This window comes from Mauremys reevesii, linkage group 1 (genome assembly GCF_016161935.1).
Source record: "Mauremys reevesii isolate NIE-2019 linkage group 1, ASM1616193v1, whole genome shotgun sequence".
In the NCBI taxonomy this organism is placed as follows: Eukaryota; Metazoa; Chordata; order Testudines; family Geoemydidae; genus Mauremys; species Mauremys reevesii.
The window spans coordinates 204,608,712-204,619,302 of record NC_052623.1 but is presented as its reverse complement, the minus strand read 5'-3'; the positions used below and the strand labels follow the sequence as shown (position 1 = coordinate 204,619,302).

The window sequence follows — 10,591 nt, the reverse complement described above, 5'->3', positions numbered from 1 at the left end:
TGAGAGCAGTAACAATGGGAGACCTCAATCCTGCAGAGGCATAAGCACACACTTAACTTTATGCCTTTGGAGTAGTCCCATTGTGAGCCTTTGCAGGATGGGGACTTGAATTTGCCCTTCTATGGTGCTTTCTGTCTGCCGATCTCTAATACCACCACCTGCATGGTGTCTTTCATCCATACATAGCACAGCATCCATACCCACAAAGGTGGGCAACTAAAGCAATATAGGAATTAACAAAACCAGCTCGGAGCCATGGTCCACCTAGTTCGATCCCTGTCAGTGACCAGCATCAGCTGCTTCAGAGGAAGGTAAAAAAAACCTTCCAGTAGGCCAGGGGTGGGCAAACTATGACCCGGGGGCCACATCTGGCCCTCCAGACATTTTAATCTGGCCCTCGAGCTCCCGCTGGGGAGCGGGGTCTGGGGCTTGCCCCACTCCACACAGCTCCCAGAAGCAGTGGCATGTCCCCTCTCTGGCTCCTATGCGTAGGGGCAGCCAGGGGGCTCCGCACACTGCCCCCACCCCAAGTGCTGATCCCGCAGCTCCCATTGGCTGGAAACCATGGTCAATGGGAACTGCAGGGGTGGCACCTGCAGACAGGGCAGTGCAGAGAGCCGCCTGACCGTGCCTCTGCATAGGAGCTGGAGGGGGGACATGCCGCTGCTTCTGGGACCTGCTTGAGGTAAGTGCTGCCCAGAGCCTGCACCCCTGACCCCCTCCCACACCCCAACCCCCTGCCCTGATCCCCATCCTGCCCTCCGAACCCCTTGGTCCCAGTCCGGAGCACCTCCTGCACCCCCAACCCCTCATCCCCAGCCCCACCACAGAGCCCACACCTCCAGCTGGAGCCCCCGCCCCAGACCCAACCCCCTTGCCCCCGCCTGGAGCCCCCTCCCACACCCTGAATGTCTCATTTCTGGCCCCACCCCAGACCCTGCACCCCAAGCCATAGCCCTCACCCCCTCTCACATCCCAACCCCCAATTTTGTGAGCATTCATGGTTTGCCATACAATTTCCATACCCAGATGTGGTCCTCGGGCCAAAAAGTTTGCCCACCTCTGCAGTAGGTAGTTATAGAGTTATAGGACAACCTGCTCCAGAGAAAGTTTGAACCCTGAAGCATGTGGTTTTATGACCCTGCCAATTTTCTTTAATTACTGTTCTAACCCTGGATGTTCTCATTATCCCATTATTTTCATCGACTCATCTCTTTGTTATTCAGATTTATACAGATGGGAAAATGACTGTAAAGAGAGGTGATGTGACTAGCCTAAGGTCACACCGGGGTTCAGTAGCAAAGTCAAGGACAGCAGGTAGGTAAGCTGATCTCCATTCTAGTTCCCCTTCCTCGTTCCCTCCTTCTAAACAGTTGTCAAACATCCAAGAGAATCAAAGCTTCTCAGACAGAGGGAGGTGATTTTTTTACCAGAGCCAGGTGAGACACTTCCCTTACAGACCCCAAGCCCTATGAAACTCCCCTGGCTTAGGATTTCATTATAAATCCATTACCCACACCAGGCTCATCTCAAAGTAATTTAAGGCTCACAAGCCTTTTGAATGAGAGCTGCAAAGTTTGGGCCTGAAGCCAGAGCTGAACTCTCCCAAAGTTCAGGTGTGTTTGGCTCCAGACTTTGCTTTGGCTCCATCTCTGGTTGACATGATTTTTAATCATGCAGCTTTGCACTGCTTTAGTATTCATAGACTCATAGACATTTAAGGCCAGAAGGGACCATTGAAACCACCTAGCCTGACCTCCTGCATAACACAAGCCTATTTTACAGATATGGAAACTGAGGTGCAGAAAAGTAATTTTTAGCTATTGTGGGCAGCTGGAAAGAGGAGGTTAGGCTAGCAATCTGAGGTAGTGTCATGCTGTGATCTAAATCTAATTGAATCTAGTCAGATGTTTCTAAAGTGCCCAGGCATCACTTTAGTCTACAGGTGCAATATCTAGTCTGACGAAGACTTCAAAGGCATAAGTACGTCTATCAAGATGACATAAGGTTGCCACACCTGATGTGGCCATTGCTGATCACAGGCAGGGAACTAAATGAGTAAACATCAAATGAAGGATTTCCCTTGGCTGCTTAGAAAGTCTGTTGGGAAGGAGCTGATTCAGGGACCGTTGCATGGTCAAATTAGTGGGGCTAGCTGTCAATTTAAAGGTGAATCCACTTTGCCTGCCGCTTTCAGGCCTAAAAGGACTGCAGCCAAAGGTTTCAGTTGAAGGCCATATCCTGACCTTCATGAGGCATTAATTTGAACAGACAGGAACCCAATACAGATGCGTAAAGCAGGTGCACATGGGACTAAAAAACCCTGAGATTGGCCTGCCTTCTGCCCAGTGGCTAGCAACTTCACTCCCTCATGCAGACCCTCACCGAGCCCAGCCTTCCTTATTGTTTGGCACTGCGCAAAGGGCAGGTCTGCTCAGAAAGGTTATGCTCCCAAGGAGCCAGCTGCTCTCTCTTCTGCTGCAGCTCCTTGTGAATCCATTAATGTTCACCCCACTTATACAGCTGGGCTATCACAGCATGAGTTACTTATACCATGAGCGACAAAGAGTCCTGTGGCACCTTACAGACTAACAGACATATTGGAGCATAAGCTTTGGTGGGTGAATACTCACGAAATACTCAGGACTCTTTGTCGCTTTTTACAGAACCAGACTAACACAGCTACCCCTCTGACACTTATACCATGAGCTTTACAGTCATATCAGCCATTGCTCAGGGATAAATTTAAAGTTTCAGGGGGTGTGGGAGAGTGTTGTGACAAGGTCCCAAATCCCTATTTGCATTCCAGCAAAGCAGAAGTTAACTCATGGCTCAGATCTCACTTAGGTGCTCAGGTAAGAGCGATAATGGTGGGGACCGAAGACCCAGCCAAATGTCCCTCAGGAGGAACACGGGCAATGCTACCTAAACTGAGTGGGACTCGGAGGGAGACTTGTGGATGCAAAATTGCAAATCCAGTGGAAGGCAGCCTATAACCTGATGCAGAGTTCTCACTCTGTTTAAATACCTATGTTCTGTTGTAACATGGGATCACAAATAAAACTCTCACTTGATGAAATACTATTGTGTCATAGCTGGACCTCCTCCACCAGCTTGCAGGGGGGTCTGCTGGGAGATGGAGCTGCAGAGCAGTGCTCACCTTGACTTTAAGGTCTAGTCTACTGGAGGATATGTAACCATGCTGTGTGATCCCTGGAAAAGTCCCTTCTCAGTTAGGAGCTTGAGCAAACAGTCACTGTTTGATGCGGACGTTAAGGAAGCAAACACATGGCATCTACTCAGGCTGCTGTCTAAAAACGCTGACCACTACTCCTAACCCAAACTCATTCCAAACAGCAAAGGCTCTAGATCAGTGGTTCTCAACCATTTTGGGCTCAGGTCCCATTTGTAAATGTTTATGGCCTGTCGTGACCCAGTAAATAGTCTGGGGTTGGAGGCCCTGGGGTGGTTTCGGTCGGGCCCTGCCATGCGGGAGGGTTGAGTCCTGCCTGGCACTCACCCCACAGTGGTGGCTCCTGCAGCTCCTGTGCTCTGGGGATGGCTGGGCTGGGCTCTCCACTCTGGGCATTGCAACCTCCAGGACTGCAGTGCCACTCAGGTTTAGCCCCCGTCCCCTGACTGGACCAAATTTGTGTGAGTGCAGTTGTGAGCTGGTGCATGGGGTTGCAGTGCCACTCACTCAAATTTGGCCTACCCGGGCTCCCATCTTCATGACAGCCGGGCCAAAGCTGCGTGGCGCTGGGAGCCCAGAGGCTGCAGTGCCTGGAGCAGGGAGGCGAGCCCAGCCAGCCCTGCGGGACAGGAGCTACCACACAACCCTTTGAAACATTCTGGCGACCCAATTTTGGGTCCCGACCCAGAGGCTGAGAAACCCTGTTTTAGATCTCATTCAAGCCTATTGTTCACTGGGGCTGGGCTGCTAGGAGGCGGGCTGAAAGTTCAGAGCTATTCCCCCTCCCTCCACACTGGCCAGTGAAGTAGGTCCCTGGTGGGGAATGTTCACTGCACCCTGTCAGAGGTTGGTGGGGTGGTGGCTATGCTCCCTGTGTGCTGCGGGACGTACGATGCCTGCCTAATGTATGGTGTCTCCAGGAGCGTCTCCTGGGGGCGGGGAGGGGTGCCTTAAGGGCACAGTGTAGCCCAGAGATGAGATGTTAAAGTTTGGCTGTAGACACTGATTGTCCAACAGCTTGTTCTATTTGACCAGCTGGACTTCTTAGCTGATGATTCCGCCGTCCACTGTAACATAGTCAGTAGTCCCGTCCATGACTAATAAATCCAGCCCAGAGCTAGGGAGAGTCTGTGAGGTGACATGAGGCAGCATGAGCTGTGTCAGTTAATCTTGGAGCTGGAGAGCTAGCGAGAACCATGGGGTCTGTCTGTGTCCAGCAGCCTCAGTAAAGAATCCCCTTTGTATTCAATATGGCCCAGCCCTGTCTCTTCTCCACTGTAAGGAACATTACAGATGCCAACCTCTAAAAGTGTGTAGCTGGAACCTTATCCTGAGCAATATAGGAAGGTTCCTACACCCTGGCTGTTAAATGAGTGGAGAAAGAAGTTAATAGAGGAGACAAAGGTGCAGCTTGAAGAGGAGAAGAGGTGGGTAAAGGGAACAGGAAATGTAGGGATGGGGATTGGGACAATCAAGAGAAGGAAAGGGGACAATTTTATAATGTCTCTTCCATTTTTTCATACACATCATTTTAAATCTGAATGATTTTATTGTAGATGAAAGAAGAACAATAGCAAGAAAGAAAGAGAATGGAACCGATGTCTCCATTAGAGAGCACAGGGTGTGTGTCTCCACCACCCCAACCAGCAGCAACTCTGAGAACAAAATGGAGGTTGGTGCTGCAAATTAAAGTTACAGTACACAGAAAATCAAGGCATAATGCAGAAAATAAATGCAGTTTCATTACTCCATATGTCCTTACAAATAATTATAACAACAAACTGCTTCCATATTACCATCGTGCTTAGGAGCTTCTGTCATGGACCCCATTGTGCTAGGTGCTGTACAAACACAGAACAGACAGATGGTCCCTGCCCTAAAGAGCTTACAAACGGCGTGTAAAACAAAGGACACCAGGTGGAGATAGTCTGTAGCTCTGCAGTCATTTTAAAACTTTTGTTTGCTATAAAGACTGATTCAGTTTCCACTGAAGTTAATGGAAATCTTTCTATTGACTTGGATGGGAACTGGATAGGCCCAAATGTGAGCATTGTTTGATGTGCCAAATGTAGTTTTCATAACACACATTGAGCCAAAAATGACACTTGGGTCACAAACTGCTGCTGAAACTGCAGCTGGGCATCTGGGGGATGGAGGATGGAACCAGAGAGTTCAGAGAACAGTAACAGAGAAACGTTTAGAAAAATATTCACAGATAAGTATATTTCAGAGTTCCCATTCCCTGCTTTTTAAAAAATCCTTCTACTAGGAACTATTTTTGTAGCAGAAGGAGCTGCTGCATAATGCACTCCTTTCTTCCAGTATTTTTATGTGTTAAAAAAAAATAATCTACCACACTCTAATAAGTGACTTGTCAGCCAGGATGGGCATTAGTTAGCTATTGGACCACTTTATGGGTGGTTAAAGGCCCTCAGCATTTGCCCTGCTGTCTGACAATGCACTCAAGGCTTGCACCACTCGCTGTCTCTAACTCCCCCTGTTGTGGTTTATGGGGGTATAACTTGGTCTGTGATCATGCCCTATTTCTGTCATTGTACAGGATCTGTTCAATTGTTAGAGAGTGAAACAAAATAGTGTAAGAAAATATCTATGTAGCAGGGGGGAATTCATCCCTATAAAGAGAGACACCAAAATACCTATGCACACACCACTGAAGTCCCAGTTAAGCCCTCAAAGTAGGGAGGAGAGCAACTCTCAGTTGGCGAATGGTGATGGTGCTGGCTCCTACACCAGCTGCTCCCCCTGCCCATGTAGAGGGCATGATGGGGCTGGAAGACAGAGAGAGAGGAGTGGAGCTCTGCTCCCCTATAACAATTCTCAGCTGGTGTCTGACTCCTGAGGGACCACAGTCAAGTGTTGTAAGTGGGAGCAGCTCTGAGGCTGTTCTAATTTACACCAAGATTGAGGCCAGGGCAGCCTGAGAATCAGGGAGTTGTAATTAGCCAAGTGCCAAGATATGCTTGGCTCCACCTCCCACCCCATCCACACAGTCTTCTCCACCAAGTGTATCTTGGCACAGGAGACAGGCTGGTCTATTTTTTTAACCCTTTCTTTCCCCAGTTTTAATAACCTGAGCTGCTGAGGACATTTTTTAAATCGATGTCTTTGATCTTGATGGTACATTATTATTCCTTATTTGTCTTATGGTAGGTCTTAGGGGGTCCCACCAAGATTGAGGCCCCCCACTGCACAGGGCACCGTATACACTGGGAGTGAGAGATGATCCTCGTTCTGAAGAGCTTATTACTTTAATATCACATACGGCAGGTCGTTTGCACATACAGCACTTATTTAGGCAATGTAAAATTCAAAATGCAAAGTAAATATTTTTCTAAACAGTAGAGGCCCAGCGCTCATGCCTGGCTGAATTGTGCTTTGCACACAACTCAGACATCTGAGGGGGCAAAAGATGGCCACATAAGAGATGCTTCAGTCAAACACAAGTTACTGGGCTCAATGCATGGATAGCTGAGTGAAATGTGTTTTGCAGGAGGTGTGCCTAGATGATCACAATGGTCTCTTCTGAGTCTGTGAACTGACCTGCCACTTTAAAATCCTCACATCCCCTGGAATGCAGGAGGTGTGGGGGGTGATCCAAACCCAGCACAAGTTAGAGCATCTTCTGGCCTCCACAGCCATACCCCTAAGCTAGGCAATGTGAAGGGGGTGCCCTAGGGCAGCTTTTGAGTCACTTTGTACCACTGGAGCAGCACACATGATGGGGGCCATTGCAGAGGCTGGGATCTTGTCCTAGCTGCTGCGGTATCAAAGTTTTTCAAAGCATGTCAACATCTCAGTTCTCTCGCTGTTCCCTAGATACTATGGTGATGGGCACCTGAGAAATGTAACCGATTTCCATTTCTTTCCATTTGGAAAATAGCAAAAACCATTCAGACTCTTTTATAAACAAATCGTCTCAGCAACGTTGACTTTTGCTAATAGAAAAAGGTTTTATGAGAGTCAAATCAAAATTCCATCTGTGATGCTAGCGCAGCTCCACACAAGCAGGGTTGTAAGAGAGAGGAAAATCTGCCCCCTCTTCCCCAAATATGTATTTAATTTTTGGAGGGGGGAAATAAACATATGGAGCCAGAGATCCCAAATTACATGTGGAGAAGGAGATTTTCCATGCTGATTCCTTAAGCCCAGAAAACACAGGGTGGGTTGTTTCTAGAAACGGCAACTCAACAGCCGTGCCAGCAGGTCGTATATTACAATCTGCTATAAATCCAGGAGGGGATGCAAAACAGAGAGATTGTTCCTAGATTTCACTGGGTTTAAATTGAAATTCCATCCACTCTTTCCTTGTAGCAGCAACCCCCAAAGCCCTGGGACACTGTGGAAAAAACAAGACTTCACCTCCATTTACAGCTTTTTTCACTTCAGATAAATAAAAGTTTTTCCAAAATCACTTTTCCACTCAACCCCTCTCTGCCCTCCCCCCACCTCCGTAACAAAACAGCCAAAAAAAAAAAGTTTAAAAGACATTCTTTATTTCCCCCCACAGCTGCCCCTGTGCAGCCCCCCCTCCTCCTCCTTGCTCCAGTGCATGCTGGGTAATGCCATGTATTCTTAGACTCCCAATGGCCCCCATTACTGTCAATTAGTTACGGAATGCTACTGGGATTCATGCCTGACAGCTCCAGCAAAGCAGGAGAAATGGGCTCAGTAGGGAGCGAGGGGCCTGCCCTTTTTTTCCTGCACCCTCCCCCCCCATGAAAAATACCTTTCTCAGCAAGGCTTTCTAACGGCCGCCTCTGCCCCCCATCCATTCTATCTGCACGCACACACATGATGTGTGCTTGTGTATATTGTGCTGGATGCTGAGAATGCTCGGTTCAGGAGGCTCCAAGAAAGTTGATCTCCTGAAATAAGGGAGTCTTCAAAATCGTTGCGTGTTTCTCTCAGCAGCCCCAAAGGGCCTCCTGTTACAAATCCCTTGGCTTCAACTCCCTGAGTGTGTAACATCTCACTCCTCTCCTCCAACCCTTCCCACCCCGCTTCAGAAGGAGCTGACAGGTCGGAAGGTTAACTTTATTCTGCATCAAGTGTGGGTCTCACTCAGCAGAACCCGCTTCTTGCCCATTTCTGCTGCCCTCCAATGTGAGTGCAACTCCCCCAACCCTGGAAATCCAGCACAACAAAGGTCTAGGAGGACAGGTTGCTCCAATAATCTCACTGCAAATGTTTGCACAGCACGGTTTTAAGGAATACGTTTAGGATTTAACTCTTTGGGGGTTTCTCTGGACGCACTGCAGAAATGAGATATTATTTGAGGGAAAAAGTGTCCCTGCTCTCTGACCCTTGGCACTTAGCTCTTAAACACACCCATGGCATTCTCAGAGAAGGGGAAAAAGGGGTCTGTATCATATCAGCCCCAGTTGTGTCACCTGTAGCACTGCCATTTAGAAATGGAGCTAACTTGCTTCCAGCCTGGTCCTCCGCTTGTATCATTCTAACTGGTTTGATTTTAAAATAACACTTCACTCTTCCATAGTGCATTTTACAAACATTGGACCAGATCCTAAACTGGCAAAAATCCATGAAGTTCCATGACTGCTTTGGAGCTAACCCAGTTTACATCAGCTGAGGGTCTGGCCCACCCAAACTAGTGTTGACAGATGGTATTGTGGGTAAAGAAGAGGATTTGGGGGTTCTATTCCTGTCTCTGCCACTGACCTTCACTGTGGCCTTCACAAGTCACTTCACCTCCCTTTACCTGGGCCAAGTAGAAACATATTTTTTTATTTTGGCCCAAGGGGCTTCACTTTCCCTCCCCTGTGCTTCAGACTGACAGCATAATTCAATTTAAGCCAATGAGTTTCACCTGACTTCAATCAGAGCTGGCTCAAAACCAGCATCTTCAATCTGAACCATTTCCCATTTTGAAGGCAAACAAACTGTCAGATTAAAATCCCTGGTCCTGAATCCTCCCCAACAGTTTTAGTTCCTGGACAGACCCAAACCCAGGTGAGGCTGGTTTTTGGTCTGGGATGTAGCTGAAAGCCTGAGGTGCAGCCCATGTTGGAGGCAGCTTGCACAAGCAGCTGATCTCATGAGATTTCTGCCATTCTAAGGGATGAAATCCTTCAACAACAGAGATTTCAGTACCATTGAAATAAGCTACCAACCCATTCCCTGATATGGCCTCCAAACTGAACCCTGAACCTTAGACAAAATCAGAATGTGACAATACTCCCTGGGCCCACATGTAGCATGGATGAAATATTATAAAGTGTCCCTGATTTACTCAGAATGGCCTAGGTTCAACTGAAAAGTTCATGAACATCAGTGAATGTTTGGACAAACCTGGCCTGAATGTGTTGTTTATAACAAAACCAGACTCCTGGGGAGTTGTGTATGGCCGTGAGCTATTATTTTTATGCTATTGATATCAAGAGTGTGGGGGAAGGGGAAGGGGTGTCAAACACAAATATCTAGAGATCACAAGAACAGGTCTAATATTATTTATACTCACAAGATGCATAGATACGGAGATAGAAGGGACCGCTTGTGATCGTCTTATAACACAGGCCACAGGATTCCCCCAAAATAATTCTTCGAGCAGATCTTGTAGAAAAACATCCAATCTTGATTTTAAAATTGTTGGTGATTAAGAATCACCCACAACCTTAGTAAATTGATCCAATGGTTAGTTACCCTCACCGTCAAAAATGAATGCCTTATTTTGAGTCGGAATTTTTCTAACTGCAATTTATAGCCATTGGATTGTGTCATACTTTTCTCTGCTAGATTGAGGAGCCCATTGTTAAATATTTGTTCCCCAGGTAGGTACGTATAAACTCTGATCAAATTCCCCCCTTAACCTTCTTTTCATTAAGAGAAATAAATTGAGCTCTTTGAGTCTATCACTCAAGGCAGGTTTTCTAATCCTTTAATCATTCTCGTGGCTCTTTTCTGAACCCTCTCCAATTTATCAACATCCTTCTTGAACTGTCGATACCAGAGTTGGCTGCTCTATTCCAGCAGTGGTCACACCAGTGCCAAATACAAAGATAAGATAACTGTTCTACTCCTACTTGAGATTCTCCCGTTTATGCAACCACGGATGGCAATAGCTCTTTTGGCCACAGCATTACACTGGGAGCTCAGCTTATTATCGAGCACAACTTTCAAATCTTTTTCAGAGTCCTGGCCTCCCAGGACAAAGTCTCCCATCTTGCTTCCCAAGAGGGGCTAACAACCTTCCTAGGCCACCATGGGAATAAGATGGCTAAAGAACAACTTCCATCTGAGCTAGTCTTAGCACAGCTTCTATTGGCTTGGCAAGAGGGTGGTTTGCTTTTGATTGACTATGCAAAGCCACTGCTATGGACCACAAGGATACAAGTTCAAACTCTAGTTATGGTAATATTC

General features: G+C 47.3%; 1 long non-coding RNA gene across 1 annotated transcript; it reads left to right on the top strand.

Moving 5' to 3' along the window:
• The first annotated feature begins 623 nt into the window (after positions 1-623).
• On the top strand, positions 624-4,893 carry LOC120387007. Its single transcript, XR_005589998.1, has 3 exons — positions 624-685; positions 1,227-1,317; positions 4,750-4,893. It is a non-coding gene; the product is annotated as an uncharacterized LOC120387007 (long non-coding RNA).
• The last annotated feature ends 5,698 nt before the right edge of the window (positions 4,894-10,591 follow it).